General features: G+C 40.7%; 1 protein-coding gene across 1 annotated transcript in view; it reads left to right on the forward strand.

Annotated features, from left to right (window-relative positions):
• Positions 1–18,758, forward strand: part of Nwd2 (NACHT and WD repeat domain containing 2) — a 162,634-nt gene that overhangs the window by 77,939 nt on the left and 65,937 nt on the right. The window lies entirely within an intron of this gene.

The following is an 18,758-nucleotide window of genomic DNA, read 5'->3' on the forward strand; positions in this document are numbered from 1 at the left end:
GTGTTGAAGTCTCCCACTATTATTGTTTGAGGTGCAATGTGTGCTTTGAGCTTTACTAAAGTTTCTTTAATGAATGTGGCTGCCCTTGCATTTGGAGCATAGATATTCAGAATTGAGGGTTCCTCTTAGAGGATTTTACCTTTGATGAGTATGAAGTGTCCCCCCTTGTCTTTTTTGATAACTTTGGGTTGAAAGTCGATTTTATTTGATATTAGAATGGCTAGTCCAGCTTGTTTCTTCAGACCATTTCCTTGTAAAAAATTTTTCCAGCCTTTCATTCTGAGGTAGTGTCTGTCTTTTTCCCTGAGATGGGTTTCCTGTCAGCAGCAAAATTTGGGTTCTGTTTGTGTAGCCAGTCTGTTAGTCTATGTCTTTTTATTGGATAATTGAGTCCATTGGTAATTAAGGGATATTAAGGAAAAGTAATTATTTCTTCCTATTATTTTTGTTGTTAGAGTTGGCATTCTGTTCTTGTTGCTGTCTTCTTTTAGGTTTGCTGAAGGATTACTTTCTTGCTTTTTCTAGGGTATGGTTTCCGTCCTTGTATTGTTTTTTTTTTTTTCTGTTATTCTCCTTTGAAGGGCTGGATTCGTGGAAAGATAATGTGTGAATTTGGTTTTGTTGTGGAATACTTTTTTCTCCATATATGGTAATTGAAAGTTTGGCTGGGTATAGTAGCCTGGGCTGGCATTTGTGTTCTCTTAGTGTCTGTATAACATCTGTCCAGGATCTTCTGGCTTTCATAGTCTCTGGTGAAAAGTCTGCTGTAATTTTGATAGGCCTGTCTTTATATGTTACTTGACCTTTTTCCCTTACTGCTTTTAATATTCTATCTTTATTTAGTGTATTTGTTGTTCTGATTATTATGTGTCAGGAGGAATTGCGTTTCTGGTCCAGTCTATTTGGAGTTCTGTAGGCCTCTTGTATGTTCATAGGCATCTCTTTCTTTAGGTTTGGGAAGTTTTCTTCTATAATTTTGTTAGAGATATTTGCTGGCCCTTTAAGTTGAAAATCTTAGTTCTCATCTACTCCTATTATCTGTAGGTTTGGTCTTCTCATTGTGTCCTGGATTTCCTGGATGTTTTGAGTTAGGACCTTTTTGCATTTTGCATTTTCTTTGATTGTTCTGCTGATGTTTTCTATGGAATCTTCTGCACCTGAGATTCTCTCTTCCATCTCTTGTATTCTGTTGCTGATGCTGGCATCTATGTTTCCAGATTTCTTTCCTAGAATTTCTATCTCCAGCGTTGCCTCACTTTGGGTTTTCTTTATTGTGTCTACTTCCCTTTTTAGGTCTAGTATGGTTCTATTCATTTCCATCACCTATTTGGATGTGCTTTCCTGTTTTTCTTTAAGGACTTCTACCTATTTGGTTGTGTTTTCCTGTTTTTCTCTAAGGACTTGTAACTCTTTAGCAGTGTTCTCCTGTATTTCTTTAAGTGGGTTATTAAAGTCCTTCCTGATATTCTCTACCATCATCATGAGATATGCTTTTAAATCCTGGTCTAGCTTTTCAGCTGTGTGGGGGTGCCCAGGACTGGCTGAGGTGGGAGTGCTGGGTTCTGATGGTGGTGAGTGGTCTTGGTTTCTGTTAGTAAGATTCTTACGTCTGTCTTTTGCCATCTGGTAATTTCTGGAGTCAGTTGTTATAGCTGTCTCTGGTTAGAGCTTGTTCCTCTCATGATTCTGTTAGCCTCTACCAGCAGACCTGGAAGACTAGCTCTCTCCTGAGTTTCAGTGGTTAGAGCACTCTCTGCAGGCAAGCTCTCCTCTTGCAGGGAAGGTGCACAGATATCTGGCATTTGGACCTGCCTCCAGGCAGAAGATGAAGGCCTGAAACAGTGCCTGACCCAGAAGCTGTTAGCTTCTGTAATCCACACTCTCACCTGCCCAAACTAGTCTTGGAGTGATCCGGGAACCAAGATGGCTTCCCCAGGTGCTCCAGCAAAGCCCTCCCGGGCAGGGAGGACACCTGTCCTCTGGCAGGGAAGGTGCCCGGATGTCTAGAGCCCGAAATGGTGTCTGCCTCAGAAGCTGTCCTCTAGGGACCTTGGGGGTGTCCTCCAACTCCTCGCCCAGGTGACCTGGTGCTGGCACCTACCGGAAGGGACTTGTGACCCTGGTCTAGCCGGGTTTTCTGCTTCCCTAATGCTGGTCCCGTGAGATTGGAATGGAACAGAAATTGTGTTCCAGTCACGGGTGGTCCTAAGATCGTGTGGAGAGTCCTCTCAAGACCTTGGGGGTGTCTGCCTACTCTGCACCCAAGATGACCCGGTGCTGGCACTGAGCAGAAGGGACTTGTCTAGTCTCTATTCTTACCAAAAAAATAGCTGAAAATTGATGAAGCTTCAGCCTTGATATATTGCAAACAGGAATTTATAACAACAGGACTAGCTTTTTACAGTACTTCCTTTCAGCAGGTGGACAACCCTTCCCTTTTCTTATCCTATCCGTAAGTCAATTCTCAGGTATGGGATATCAACCTCCCTAAGGATGTCAGTGCTGTACCTTTCCCAGACCTCATCCCCTGTGTGTGTGTGTGTGTGTGTGTGTGTGTGTGTGTGTGTGTGTGTGTGTGTCTGTCTGTCTGTCTGTCTGTCTGTGTGTGTCTGTGTGTCTGTATGTGTGTGTATGTGTGCTCCTGCTTGCAGTGGTCCTGCAAATACAGTAACCACACACATCATTACTTAAGTTCACTAACCCCAGAATTTTTTTTTTATTTTACCACATGATAGGAAAAAAATGCTATATGTATCTTGGACATCCAAAATCTAAAGTAGGCACTGTCTAAAGCAAATAGTATTATTTGTTCAGAACTTTTTCAGCCTAATTTACCATGGAAATCTTAACTGTCAGGTGTTCTCAACTCCGTGTTTATGTGTCAGGTGATGAATATGTAATTTGGCTTCATGGTAGAATAGTACATCATTCACCATTGTGAGAGGAAGAAAATTTCACCCTCCATTTGTTGCATCCTGGATAAATAGTTTATCTCGGTACACCTCATGATGATTTCAAATATGGTTTAGGAAGTAATCGCCTCTAAATGGCTTCAATCTTGATACACATTGTCAATCAGCAGTGGGCCATTATGAAACGCACGCTGAGCAGTTACTCATAAGTCACCATTTACTTGATAAATGGGAACCTAAATTAAATCCTTTGACATGACTTCAGCAGTGCCTTCTCTGGGGATCCTGGTTGTACTGATAACAGCTCCCCAATTGTTACAAACTCCCAAGCTGTCAAGATTCCCAAGGACTTGGACATTCCTTGGGGGACTCAATTACCGTAGGGAGAGAAAAGTGTCTCGCAGTGTTAACTGCAGCTTTGAGTTCATTGTGCATCATCTCTGTCAACAGAAGAAGGAAGGTGTTGAGTACAGACCACCTGTCACAAACGAGTCATCATCCGAGATTAGCAAAGGAAGTAAATAGAAGGGATAAAGGTGTTTTTTTTTTTTTAATTAAAGATAGCCATGGGTGAAGACTCAAGTAGCCAGAGAAACACTCCAAAACGACCCACAGAGTAAACTAACGGCGGGGTCAGTGTAGACAAGAGTGCCAGAGCCCCCTCCATGAACACAGAACCAGACACCATACAGGATGCCTTCACCTGCCCTTGCTAGAGGGCAGCCTCTAAAACAGCCATGGGAATGGGGTCAATGTGAGCTGGTGCTGAGATTAAAGCAAAAGGTAGCATTTGCTCGCCAGCTGCTGGATCTTCCAAGAATGTACCTTGTGGTGCAGCTCTCTGTGGGCAGTTAATTATGCATCTTCTCCTGGAAGATGTGTTTTCTAGGGAACAGTTCTCTTTCCTCAACTACAACAAGACGTGTTTCCAGGGGCTTCATGAGAAACTGGCTTATCCATCGTATGCCAGATTACATCCTCAGTTATGCATTGAGCCCACAGGAAACAAAGCTCAGCAGCAGCATCTCTTCACCCAGAATGAAAGCCTCTTTTGATTCTAGCTGGCCTTTGTTTAGGATGCTGCTTTCATGGGCTCTGACTCCCTCCCAACTATCCTTTTTTCTTGGCCCATTGCCTTCTAAAACCTGATCTTTCTTATGGCTCTTTGTACCTAATCTGAGATTTCTATCATCTAGCTATCTGACTATGACTATATGTGTCACTTTCAGCTCTTAAACCTTGAACTCTACCCCTTTAAGTTGGCCCTAGCTGTGTTCCTTGCCATGAGTACTTACTTTCTTCTTCTTCTTCTTCTTCTTCTTCTTCTTCTTCTTCTTCTTCTTCTTCTTCTTCTTTTTCTTCTGGAAAATGTCACATTATTTTAGCAATTTGCATAGTATGTGCCACTGTAGGATGTTTCTCTTATTTTCTTATAGATTGCCTTTCTTATCTCTTTTCCCACTAGAATCTAAATTTCACAGTATGAAGCCCCAAACTTTCCTCCTGACAGCTAAATCCTCATCCTAGGACAGTGCTTGTTATCAGTAAGACTTAGTAGGAACTTGCATCAAAAAAGTGAATGGAAGAAGAGATGATGTAAACTAACCACCTTAAGAAAAACTTCTCTGATCACCAGACCCTGACAGGACACATATCCTCCCCTGCAATCTTCTAAAACCCTTTGCACAATAATCATATGCTGAATTCATTCAAAATAATATATAGAACACTGGACTTACACTAGCTGACATTCTAACTGCTAGAAATACAGGAACAGAGCAGACAATCCCTTCTTCATAAAGGGACCAATATTGTTGGGGGAGGCAGGTGATAAGCAAATTCCAGGAATGATAAAGGCATCTTACTGGGTGAAAACTTTATGAGAAATGAATCTGGCTTTGTGGAGTTAGGGGAGACCAGGTGGCCAGGAAGAATTTGCTGACAAGATGATATTTAAGCAAATATCTTCAGATAGTGACAAAGCAAATCATGCAGATGTCTGGAGGAGGAGTCCAGACATGGGGAACAAGAAAGGAGGCCCAAGAAGGGAAAGGGAGTGTTTAGAATACTCTATGCCCAATGAAGTGCATACATATGCATAGAGGGAGTGAGGGACTAATTCTAGAAGACATCAAAGTTGATCACATGGGATCCTATAGAGCACGATCAAGGATTTGGAACTTTAAAACAGTTCAGAGATGCCTCAGTGGGTACAGGTACTTACCATCAAGGCTGACAACTGAGTTGGACCCCCAGAAACTGGATAATGGAAGGAAAGAAATGATTTCTACAAGTAGTCCTCTGACTGCCACACATGAATTGTGGCATGAGTGTGACCACACCCACACATACAAATACACATATAAAATGTAAATAATGAAAGTAACAAGGGGTGTGAACTGAGTTACTTTTAGAGCTTTGCTCTGAGGTAACTATATTGGCAACAGGAGGGTCTGTCTGTCTCTGCCCTTGCAATGGTGGGGCTACAGGCACACGTGCTTACCTTTTATTTGGGTACTTGTTATTAAAACTCAGGTCCTCTTGCATTCACAGTAAGCGCCCTTAGCCTCTCTTCAGTCCAATATTTATTCTTTAAGAAACAGAGAAAACAGAGGCTGGAAAGATGGCTCTGCAGTTGAGAGCACTGACTGCTCTTCCAAAGGTCCTGAATTCAATTTCCAGCAACCACATGGTGGCTCACAACCATCTTTAATGAGATTCAGTGGTGTCTTCTGGTGTGTATGAAGACAGCAAGAGTGTACTCATATACATACAATAAATAATTCCCTTTAAAAAAAAAAAAAGAAGGAAAAAAACAGAAAAAGCTCTTCCTTAAAGGTATATAGTGCCTCATTTCCTGGTCTTTAATAGTTTGTTGCACATAACATTTTAATCACTTTTTTAATTTTTCTCCTCCACTAAGTGAGAGCTCTCAAAAACCAGCAACTATGTTATTATATCTTTCTATTATCAGCATCTCTTATAATATCTACCACATAGTGGATTCATAATAAATGCTGGTTGGTTGAACTGAATATATTGAATAAAAGAAAAGAAAAAGTTATTCTGTAGTATCTCTGGAGAGCTATAGAAAACAGCAGTCACTCATGCAAGTCACACATACAGCTGCAAATTCTCCATAATCCTGATAATGTATTTAATATTACCCTTGAAGCCAAAATATCCAAAACATGCCATCAATGTAAAACAATATTTATAGTGTATTTTACATACTGTTTTCATCTTAAGTGACAAATCCTAACGTATGGTTTACGTGGAAAGCACATCCAAATGTGAGCTCGCCTCTTTTGAGCCACTGGACAGATACACATGGAAAGCAGAGCTTCCAGGCAGGGCACGGCAGATCTAGATGGTAATGAGCTCCTGGTGGGGTCATCCTGACTGGAAGAAGCCTGACCATCCAGTGACAGGCTTTCAGCTGACAGCAGCAAAGACAGCAATTAGATGAACTGGAAGGAATGCAGTTCATTTATACATGTTAGATGCCCAGAAAAATAGACACAAAATAATTGTCTGCCAGCCAAAATGGTAATTTAAGATTTCCTCACTCTTTTTGGTCATTACTTTGATAGAATATGTCATCTAAAGTGGTTGATGTAGTTAATTCAACTTTCTCTTTTTTATTTATTCATCATTTTAGTATTTCAAAGGTGCTGTTCTGTCTTGATTTGGTGGCTATGGAACAGGATGCCAAAAGACTAGATCTTATCAAGTCAGAGGCTGGCAGGATTAAATGCTTAAGTTGTCTCATGTCAAAAGAAGCACCTGATGACTACCCTAACCCCTCTTATTTCTATACCTTAAGCTAATATCCCCATGTGTATTATCCTACCCTTTGCACTTTTACTAAATATCTCTGTCAAAGTAATTTTCCCCATGCCTTTGCCTTCAGGAGCCCTGATTTGTTCTCCCAGTGAGAACTCCTCCCAGTATGCTAGCTCCAGTCCTTCGTCATTCCATGGAACCAGCTGGCTTCCCAGAAGAGCTGGGAAGTAATAAGAGAACTAGCTTCTGCCAGCAAGGCCTTCTTGCCAGGTATCTCTGTGCCTGTGTCTTTCCCCTAGATGGAATTGTGCTAACACACAAAGACACAAATTAAAGGGATGCTTGTCCCTGGTGGTTCCATCGCTCCAAGCTGCCTCTGGCAACACGGGTCTATCTAGATCTGTCCTCTTAGTGGCCTTCCTTCCTCACGAAGTAGTTCAAACCTTATCTGCTTAAGGTTCTATCCATATGGCATATCCTTTCTCAGTATCTACAGACAGGCCTTCCATCACTGCATGAGGACCTTTCTGCTTTGAATATTAGTATCCTAAAACAGAACTCAGACTTTTTCTTTACCTAGTTTTCCAGCTGCTACTATTTTCCACTCTTTAAAACATAAGCTCTTGGCTCATAGCAAGTCCATTTCCTCCACCCTTCTAAGCCTAGCTCCAAGCTGCCAGTGCTCCCTTTGAGTTATCCGATGTAGAGCTCCTAGAAGTTAATCTTCTTTCTATTTCATAAATCTCTGCTTTGCTTGGATGTGAAAGTCTAACAGGGTTTTTTTTGTTCTGACCTCTCTCTGTCTTTACATCTTGTTGTTCATTCATATATATATATATATATATATATATATATATATATATATATATATATAAGAGAGAGAGAGATGGGGGTGGTTTTTGTTACTTTGATTTAAGAAGGCAGAGCTAGGACCTATCTAACATGGCTGCTAAAAGAATGAGGAGATGGGAGGCAGAGTTCAGCAGACTTCCCACATTTCCTTTCTGTAAGCTCTACTTCAGAAGGTGAGGGGGGTCTGAGTTAGATAAGTAAAACTAAGCAGGTAGATAAATATTATCAGGGATGCTTGCTCTGTTCTCTGCAAAGTACACTAGAAGGAGATTACCTCATAAAACGCTGCACCTACAACTGGCACACCAACTTCTTAGTCAACATGACAAGAAACTACATAGTCAAACCTGGAGTGAATGAGAGGAGTAGAGCTCATGGAGCTCTTTATCCAGGGCATGGGAAGCAGGGGATGGCCAGCTGAGGAACAGCAGTCCCTAGCAAGGTGACAAGAAAAGGCCAGTTCATCAATGGGAGGAGAGGCCCTTGGTGTTGCAAAGATCATATACCCCAGTACAGGGGAATTCCAGGGCCAGGAAGTGGGAGTGGGTGGGTTGGGGAGCAGGGCGTGGGAGGGCATAAGGGGCTTTGGGGATAGCATTCGAAATGTAAATGAAGAAAATATCTAGTAAAAATGCCTTAAAAAAGAAAGGGAGAGGAGAGGAGAGGAGAGGAGAGGAGAGGAGAGGAGAGGAGAGGAGAGGAGAGGAGAGGAGAGGAGAGGAGAGGAGAGGAGAGGAGAGGAGAGGAGAGGAGAGGAGAGGAGAGGAGAGGAGAGGAGAGGAGAGGAGAGGAGAGGAGAGGAGAGGAAAGGAAAGGAAAGGAAAGGAAAGGAAAGGAAAGGAAAGGAAAGGAAAGGAAAGGAAAGGAAAGGAAAGGAAAGGAAAGGAAAGGAAAGGAAAGGAAAGGAAAGGAAGACAGTTCATGGTTTCCCCTTCCCCAAACACAGCCCTGACCATCTACATCAAGCTTGGTTGCAAGAGCATAGATTCCCATGTTGCTTCTTCATGCACTTGGCACCCACTGCAGCTGTGCCCAAGAACTCTCATTTTCCCCTTCAGGATGTGAGGTCATCTTAGCAAGCAATGGGAAAGCAAAGACTCGTCACAGAGGCCCCATGAATCTATCATTCTTAACTAAAGTTTAACTTAACCAACAGCCCTCTTTATCTTGCTAAGCAGGGGATGGAAATTTGGGCATGAAGCCCAAATTGAGTTTAAGCAAAGTAATTAAGCTATGGATGTGCATAGGCTATGTATGTCATAGTCGCAGGCTGGGTTAAATTTTGTGAACCTCAGATTAGCATGGACTTGCAAATGCTTACTGTTTTCCTCTCCAATATCTCACCAAAGGCCTCACACTCCATCAAGCCAGTCCCTTCTGTACGTCTTTTCTTGATTTCTTTTAATTATAAAATGATATGCTTGACTTTTTAAAAAAAAATCCACATATAACATTTTTTCAATGTATCTTGGTCATATTCATCCCTCTCCCTCCCTCTTTCTTTCTCTCTCTCATCATCTCGCCCCCACATTATCTTCTATCTCCTTTCTAGCTTCATGTCTTTTGTAAAGAACCCACTACATACAGTCCATGCTGCCCATATGCTACTGTGTGTAGAGCCAGACATTGAATCATAGGAAACCTACCAATGGCCAGCAGGAGGAACTTCCTGGTTCATCCAAGGCTTATTATTTGCTGTCCTACAACAACGGTGGGTGGTGTCCTTAGCAATTGGGGTCATATCTAGCTACAGTGAGCAGTTCAGAGCAAGAGCAGAAATCCATCTTGTTTGGGTTGACATCTTCATATAATAACCAATGTCATCTTGGAGCAGCATTTCTTGCCCATGCAGGATATCTCTGCTGAAACGTCTTCTTTTCTTGTGCTTTAATTGGCTTACAGACTCACTGTGTTTTACAAGACTTTTTCATACATCCTTAATGTTGTGTATCTACCCCACCCTCTCATTTCCCTCACCTCCTGCTCCCATCTCCACTTAAAACCTGAGCTCCTAATATCCCCCTTATTCTTTCATTTCATATATGTTCTACTAACCCCTTTTATTATATATTGTATTTTTTACTTTGGTTGCAAGAGCATAGGTTCTTGTGCTGTTTCTTCATGTGCTCCTCATTTCTGCCTGTTCTGGCATCCCATGACGTGTTTTATCCCCTGAGTTACCAACATACCTCACAGGCCTTGTAACTGACACACTCTGTTCCGGTGCCCTTGGTCTCGCCTGCACCTTGTCAACTAATCACCTTTCTCTTTTCTATTTATCTAACGGATGCCTCTGTCTACCAGGAAATGCACAGCTCTTCATTGAATCACATCACTTCACTCGGGCCAGAGGTCTAATTTGTTTAGTCACTTCACATTTCAGTGCCATCCATCAGAGCCTAGCCAGGCCTTCCCAAGCTGATACTCCCTGGGAGTATAAACATGGTACATCATCCATCGCCCATCCTGTGAGAGAGCCAGATTATGAGAGTGAAAATAAATAAGGATGACAGCAGGCAAGGGAGAAGGAGCGTGTGGACATGACCTTCATTGTTTTGATTTAATCACAATCTCTGCTGCAGCAAGCAGTGTCTCCTCTGAATGACCAAACCTGATTTCTTACACAATATTAGTATTCCCCCACTTTAGTTTGTGCTCAGGGGTGATCTCCTTAATATTTCTCCTAAATGTAGAGTGGAAGCGTTAGGGGAGATTCAGGATTTAGTAGAGCATTATTCTTTGCTAAGCCTTAATTTCTGCTAACTGTGACTGTCTCAATTATCCCCAGCAGTAGAAACAACCCAAGAGAATTTGTCGTTCGGTAAGCAGAATGAGAAATAGTCCCCAATTTTCAGGTGACATTTAAGTGTTTCGGTTGAATACACTCACCACAAAGCCCTCTGTAAATCCTAAACTCACAGAACTTAAGTTTTCCATTATGACTTTTCCTGTTTTGTCAGGAGGGAGGGAGGAACATTTTAACCAATGTTCACAGACTAAAAGGATAACTTGTGTGAAAGATTTGCTTTGTTCATAATTAGGTAGAAACCACTGAGAAGTAGCTAACTCATTCACTTACCGACAGAGTAAAGCATTTCTTCTACCTGGTCCTTAAGTCCTTCTTAGTGTCTATACGCAAGCAGGATACAGCACAGTTCTTTTCTTTGCATCACTTTCATGTGTATTAAAAAGTCCCTCTAACCCTCTTTGGAGGAGAGGCTGGGTAGCTGTCCTTTAAGGTCAGTCACATGTATCTCTGTATCACCTCCTCACCGATGTCTACTCCCTTGATCTCATAGATCAGGCTTGTCTGGGAGCCTTGGAGCCCTGTCCACATATCTTCAGATAGCTGCTATGGTGCTCAACGTTGTTCAAATTAATAAACTGAAAGAATCTAAAAATCTTTGGGAGACAAGTCTCTGGAACATGTCTGTGAAGGGTAATCTAAAATGGGTAAATTAACACGAGAGGTTCCACCTTCACTGTGGGTGGACCCATCCTCTAGGCTGCCGTCAAATAAAATAAAAAGGAGAAAGCCTGCTGAACACCAGTATTCCTCTCTCCATTTGCTGACTATGTAATTGTGAACAGCTGCCTCAAGCTCCTTTTGCCATGATGGAGTTCCCCCTTGAATTACAAGTAAATTAAACCCTTTCTTCCTTGAATGGCTTGGTCAGTTTTTTGTTTGGTTGGTTGGTTTGTTTGGTTTTATTTTTTCTTTTTTTCACAGCAACAAGACAAATTACTGAGACATTTAGTGATCACACAGGAAGAGTTATGAGACTAGCAGTGCCAGTGTTGAACAGTCTCTGACCCAAGGTCGCTGAGTCTCACAGGGTATATAGTCATGAGCTGGCATTGACCCATGTGATACTCGCTGCCAAGGAGACTCGGGTGCTGTGGGCATGCATCATGGAGGCAGGGGTTGGGGAGAAAGGGGAAGAGGTCAGCATTCTTACTGTCTAGAATTTTCAGGAAGGCCTGCTTAAGCTGAATTCAAATGAGTGGAGGAAGATGATCTGCTGGGGGGAAAAACATTACAGGAAAAAGAAACACTTTCATGGGCAAATTTGGAGAAGTTGAAAATTATGCGAAGTTTACTATTAATTTGCTTAATCCTTGCTATGAGCGTAGGATATGAATTCTGTCTTTCTTATTTGGGGGTGATGTGCCCACCTAGCTTCCTTCTGCTAGATTCCCATGACTGGATCTTGCTCTAATTCTGTTTTCAGCATTTGAGGAACCTCCATACTGGTTTCCAGGCTGGTGGTGCACGATTTAATTCCCAAAGACAGTGCACACATGGTTCCCTCTGCTCACACCCTCACTAGCATTTGTCACTGGATTCTTTGATGACAGGCATAGTGTATTGATCATTTGCATCTCTCTCTTTTAGAACAATTAGCTTCATTTACTCATTCATTGGTAGGATGACCTATAGAGTCCGAGGTTCGGTTTTCCAGGACTTTACAGATTCAGGCATTATCCCACATCTGATGTACAGTTGGCAACAGTTTTCTCCTATTCTCTGCACTGTCTGTTCACTCTGCTGTTTGTTTCCTCTGCTGGGCAGAAGGTTTTTTAATTTCCTGGGCTCCCATTTGCCAATTTCTGTAATTATTTCCTGAGCTATTGGAGTTCTTAAATAGAAATCCCTAAAAGCTGGGAATTTTTAAAGTGTGTGTAAAAGCCATAAGAGCTAGAGAAATCCATTCTTTTCAAATCCAAACTAACTATAATGTGATAAGATTATTTTTAAAAAATATGAAAGGAGATCATTCAGAAAGAGGAAATGCCTTAAGCAATAAAGAGCCACTATAATAACTAACAGCAGCTCTCACTTCAGCATAGAGTTCATTTAAAAATAGATAGATAGATAGATAGATAGATAGATAGATAGATAGATAGATAGATAGATAGATAATAGGGGTGGGAACGATGGCTCGTTGGGTAAGGGCGTTAAGACCTGATACCAGCACCCAAACAAAAGCTGAGTGTAGTTACAAGCATGCCTATAATTTCTGTGCTGTGATGGGCAGAGATAGGAAAATAAGTAGGGCTTACCAGCTGCCAGCCATCAGCCACCCTAGCCTCCAAGTTCAGTGTGACCTTGTCTCAAGGGAATAAGCCACGAAGAGTCCTCCACTGGCCTCCAGCCATGCATGGGCATGCACACTCACACATCCAAATTCAGGCACACTACACACTCATTGAACACTGTACACAAATTACATCAGACATATACTCTCTGGCTTTCCTGTTTTATATCCAGATAAGGTTCTGTAATGTGGAGAATCCTACCAAGAAAACATTTGATAAACATTTCTTCAAAAGCTCTCTTTTTTTTTCTTTAAAAAAAATTTGTTTTATTACTTTTCACTTCTGTGGAGCCAGGTATTCATTGCAATTCTTTGTGTGCACAAGGTAATAGTTACTCTGCCATTAAACTACATCACAAGCCACTGATGATTTCTTTGGGTTTTTTTTTTTTTAGTCTTTTTTTATTCACTTCACATCCAGCTCACTGCCTCTCTTCCCAGTCACCCCCTCCCACAATCCTCCCCCATCCCCAAAGGCTTTTTTCCAATAAGCCATAGTATTAGGGCGTTATAAATTCAAATTTGATTTTTTGGAGGGAGGTAGATGGCAGGTGAAACATGAGGTTACTAACTATTCCTTACAGTTGCTTGATTGTTTTATAATGCTGGCATTTAAAAGCAAATTTCGTCTTATTGCTGGGGAGGATTTATTAGGGCTCTCTAGGTTGATTATTTTTGTTTTCAGATCAATTGAGCATATTATAATTAGCAGGATAAATCAGCGTCCCTAAGAACTTTAAAAAACAAATGAGATGGTTTTAAGTAAAAAAGAAAAAAAGATAAAAGTCAAATTGCTTCCCTAAGCTTTCTCCTTAAATGATGCAATAAATAAAGGCACATAAAGTGTGCTGTTGACGGGGTCGTAGTCCAACAAACAGCAGAAAGCATCATGGGAGCAGCAGTGCCCAGGCATTACACTCAAAGCTAAACTTAATTTTTTTAAGTGTATAATAAATCTTGTCTTGTTGAGCACTTTCATTCCAAGTGGTTTTTTTTTACCAGTTATTGATCATGTAGATAGATGGCACAACTATTTGCCCAAAATGGAGTTCTGTATTGCATAAGTCCAATGCTTCATGTATTTATTCCATTCCTGACTTTGAGGTTGTTTGATTTTATCTTTTCTCAGCATTTAATTTCCATAAAGACATACAGGAAAGAAAAGTTCAATGGAGAAAAATTGGGGGCAGGAGAATATTTAAACAAAGCTACTGAAGTGTTTAAAAAAAAAAGGCAGTTTATGAAGAAGGCCCAGAAGAGGGTACCAGTGACCAAAGTGTAAGGATAGATGCAAATGTGCGACAAAAAAAACCAATAAGGCAGGTAACTCATGGGATGCTCTGCCTTCTGCAGTTCACTTGATGAATGAAAGAGCCCTGTTGGAAATGTTTATCACGGTCATTGGTCTGCACCTACTTAGTTAGATCTTAATGGTTGCCTTTAATATTCTAGTACTTGGTTTAAATAACCATACATTACTCTTGCACCCATGTACTCTACGGGCAGAACACTATGAATTATAAAATCACATTATAAATAGATTGCAGAGAATCCTTTTGAAACAGCTTTATTGAGATTCAGTTTTAAGCTGTATGACTCAATGGGATGTTTTTGTATATTCACAGTTATGTGGTAATTAGAATCATCAAATTTAGAACATTTTTCACCCCAAAAGAAACCCTGTACCTGTAATAGAGGCCCACCTCTTCCCCCTCCCCACTTGAGCTAAGGAACCACACTGTTTTATGTTCTATCATTATGTGCCGACTGCTCATATCAGCAGAATTGTATAATCTGTAGCTCTTTGTAACTGGCCTCTTTTAGTTAAGGCTTGCATCATTCACCTGCTTTGTAGCCTGTAACCATATCCCATTACCTCACTGGTTGTCTAACGATCACGTGGTAGAATGCTGGGTTGTCCCTGCATTCTGGCTGCTACGAGTAATAAATGTCCCTACTAATATCCAAGCACAAGTTCTCATGTGGACACATGTGATCATTACTCTTGGGCTGGTTTCTCTGGATAGTATTGCTGAGTCATGTGTTAACCCTGTTTGACCACTTCAGGAGCTGCTAGACCCTTCCCAGTGTTTGAGCCATCCAGAATGCTTGGAAGTCCCAGTCTCTCCTCATCAATCTTTTTTGTTACAGACACCCTGGTAGATAGATAATTGTGATCTTACCTTGGCTTTGACTAGAGTTTCCCTGATAATGAATAATACAAGTATCTTTTATGATTATCTGAAATGTGTATATACTCTTTGGAGAAGGATCTACTCAGAGTCTCTGTCCATATTTAATTATTATTTTTCTATTATTATAGAGTCATCAACATTCTCTATGTATATATTTTGATGTTCTGATTTATAACTTCTTCCACTGTGTGATTATTACCTCCACGTCTTTGCTGTCAACTCTTGTTTATGTTGGCATATAGTTGTTGTACACAGTATTGAGTTTCCTAAGGACATTACCATGCACCTGATATATTGGCACACATTCCCCTTACGCTCCCATCCTCCTCTTTGTCCCCCATCCCTCCCCATCAGTCCCCTCCACCCCTAAATAGCTTTGCTTCTACTTTCTCGGCAGATATACAGCGTGGGATTTTTCTGTATCTATAACAATAATTAAGTGGTCAGCAAGATGGCTTGCAGGAAGAGGCACTTTCTGAGCAAGCTTGGCAGCCTGCCTTTCGTCTCTGGAGCCCACATAGAGGTGGCAGGAAGGATGGGCTCCACAGATTTATCCCTGACTCTCCACACAAATACCATAGCATGCCCACACCCATAGCCACATTCACATTTTAGCAGACTCCTCAGTATTTTATTATACAAAAATATGTCGTGTGTGTGTGTGTGTGTGTGTGTGTGTGTGTGTGTGTGTGTGTTTCTTTTCTAACTATCCTGGCCGAATCTCCACTACAGGGCTGAATAGAAGTGTGTTCCATCTGGTTGAGAGACTGTCTGTTTCTGTTTCTACATTTTTGTCTGTTGAGATGATCATGTAAACATGGCCCTTCACTCTATTAGTACAACATATTATATTATCCAGTTTGTCTAACATTTTAACCAACCTTGAATTCCACGCAAATCTTACTTGGTTGTCTTATATAACCTTATTTCTATATTTCTATACAACTAGATTGGACTTTCTAATATTTCAGTGAGGATTTTTACCTTACAGTCATAAAAACATCAATCTATAATTTCCTTATGATTTTTGTATAGTTTTTGTACCTGATTTGTACTGTGCTTAGAGAGGGTCCTCTCTCCTTCAAATTTTTGGAAGTGTTTATGAAGAATTGATTTTAATTCTTCTTTAACTGTTTGACAGACATTACCAGCATGTCCACCTGGAACTGGGTATTTCCTTTCAGCAATATTTAACACATCATTTACTATTTGATCTCTCCTTAAAGATACCTGTATATAGATTATCTGTTTTTTCTTGAGTCACCGCTACTAATTTGTGTCTTGTTGGCAATTTTCCAATCTCATCTCAGTTAGCTGACTGACACACAGTTGTTTCTGATATATTCCTTTGTGCTCATTATTCCTCTAGAGTGAGTAATAATAACATGTGACACCTGGTGTTACTGGTTTGAGTCTCCTTCCTTTAACACCACTTTAATTTCCACTAAAATATCATTTTGTTAACCTTTTCAATAATGCTTTGTTTTGTTGGTCCCCTCCATTTTTCTAGCTTATACATTTCCATGATGAGCTATTATTTCTCACGTTTTGATTACCTATATTGTTCCTGATTGATCTTCATTTTTTTCAGTACCTTAAAAAGGAAACTCAGTCATTGATTTTAAATGTTTTAATACAGTTCTTTTTTAACTACAAAGTTTTTTTTTCTTTTTTTCTTGATGCTACCTTGACTGCCTCCCATAACTTAGGCATACTATATCTCCATTTTCATTTTCCTAAATTTTTATTTCCCTTGCAATCTCTTTCTTGACCTATGTGCCATTTATAGATCCTTTCCTTTCTCATTTGTCATCATTTGTGAGAGTTCTCTTACTAGTTATGTTATGGCGTGTACATCTTTATGTGGTCTGTCATTCGCCGTAGTGCTGTCCCACAGAACATGATTTCACATCCAGCCAGTGTTAGTTAAGAAGAGGAAGACAAGGTCTGTGTGTGACTGTTCTGTTATACACTATACAAGCAAGAGCATCATTCATGCAGTGATGAATTTGAGTGTGTTTGATGCCTTATTGACTGATGGCTGAAAATGTCCTGTTTTGGAGGCTGAAGAATTGGCTCAACAATTAAGAGCACTTGTTGTTCTTGCAGAGGACCCAAGTTCAATTTCCACACCCACATTGGCAACTCACAGGCATCTACTAACTCCAATCCCAGGGACTCCTGCACCCTCCTCTGACCTCACTGGTCACCAGGCATGCATATGGTGCACAAACATACATGCAGGCAAAACAACACAAAATAATAAAATAAATAAATTTTAAAAAGAAATAATTTTTGAAATATCCTGTTTCAACATTTACATTATTATATATTAAAGCTAAGTTTTTGGCAACAGAAATTAAACTATTTAAATGAGAGGCACTTCCTAAATCACACAGAAAGAATATGATCAATGTACATACCAAATTACTAACTGTACAGTCCTTTCTGCCTGATTTTCTTCATAGATGACTTCTGTGCCCTCCTGAAACTCAGTAGCACACAGCTCTGTTCTCTGGAATTTAGTGACAGGCATATGCTGTTTCTCTGCTGTCCAGCCTAAGAGTCAGCACTTGCAGGAGCCAGGGAGCCCTTGGGAAACTGAATATTGCATGTTCATCTATTCATCATTAATTTTAAATAGTTCCATCTAGAGTTTCTCCGATTGATCAGGAGAGTTCTCATGTCCTTGCCAGATATCCCTCCTTAAAAATGTGTGGTTAAACCTTACAATGGAGCTTAAGTAGAGGCATTCCTCAAGTAAGAGCATATCTCTTGGTAATGATGTGTGGTTAAACCTTACAATGTAGTTTAAATAGAGGTGTTTCTCAAGTCAACGTGAGAGCTTCAGATATGCCAGAAGCCTGGAATGGACTGTAGAAGCAGTTTTTAGAGATATATTGTCTATGTGAGCTTTGGAAATGGAATTACAGATGCTGTGGTCCACCATCATGGATGCTGGGATCCTAATTTTGTAGTCTTCACAATTGAACAGCTAGCACTCTTCACCAATGAGCCATCTCTCCAGATCACTTCCCCACCCATTCCTCATGAAAATATTTTTTAAAGAGATACTACCATAGACCTAAAACCTCAAATTCAAGGTGTCAGATATCTAGTGGAAACACAACCAATGTGGGAACACAGCCAAAAGCCAGGGAGCACACAGTCCCTGGAATCCGCCTGTATCACAGAGGACTCCCCTTCTGGTTGCTTCTCACCCAAACCCATGTCAGGGTCTGTAAGAGAGGCAGGGATTCTCTCTTTCCTGATGTGGGAAACTAGGGAAGGAAAATCAGAAACCTTCAAAGCCTCGGGCATAAACAGTTGCTTTAAATAGGCGCCATTCTGGGTTTAAAATTTGGAGATGAATGGGTGAAGCACCCTCATAGAAGCAGGGGGAGAGGGTAAGATAGGGGGTTCGAGAGGGGAAAACAGGAAAGGGGATAACATTTGAAATACAAATAGGTAAGATATCCAATTAAAAACAAAAAAGAAAGAAACAGTTGCTTTAGGCAGATAGTGCTGAGCCGATGAAGATGCGCGACTTCTGAAAGTTGTTACAGACTTGCAGAATCTCCTCAAGAAGTGTTTGAAGTCAGGAGATAGAGGCTCCCATTAGCTCTCTCTCTCTCTCTCAGTAAGGCACACACACCTTTCTGTTTTCCAACAAAGTTCTTCAGATAAGTATTGATGAAAGCCAAATTGTTCCCAGATAAAACAGATGCAGTCAAAGTATCTATGCTCTCGGAATAAAGTGTGATATTAACAGAAAGGGAGGGGTTTTTTGCTTGTTTTTGTTTCATTTTTCTTTTCTAAGGAAATATAGGTATTTAATCAGTATGTCTTCTCATATTAGGATGTACAGTACATAATAATGTACAGTGTGATTTTTCACAAGTAATGTGGCGAAT

The sequence above is a fragment of the Mus caroli genome, unplaced genomic scaffold (genome assembly GCF_978045245.1).
Source record: "Mus caroli unplaced genomic scaffold, Mus_caroli_1 scaffold_4, whole genome shotgun sequence".
Taxonomy (NCBI): Eukaryota; Metazoa; Chordata; class Mammalia; order Rodentia; family Muridae; genus Mus; species Mus caroli.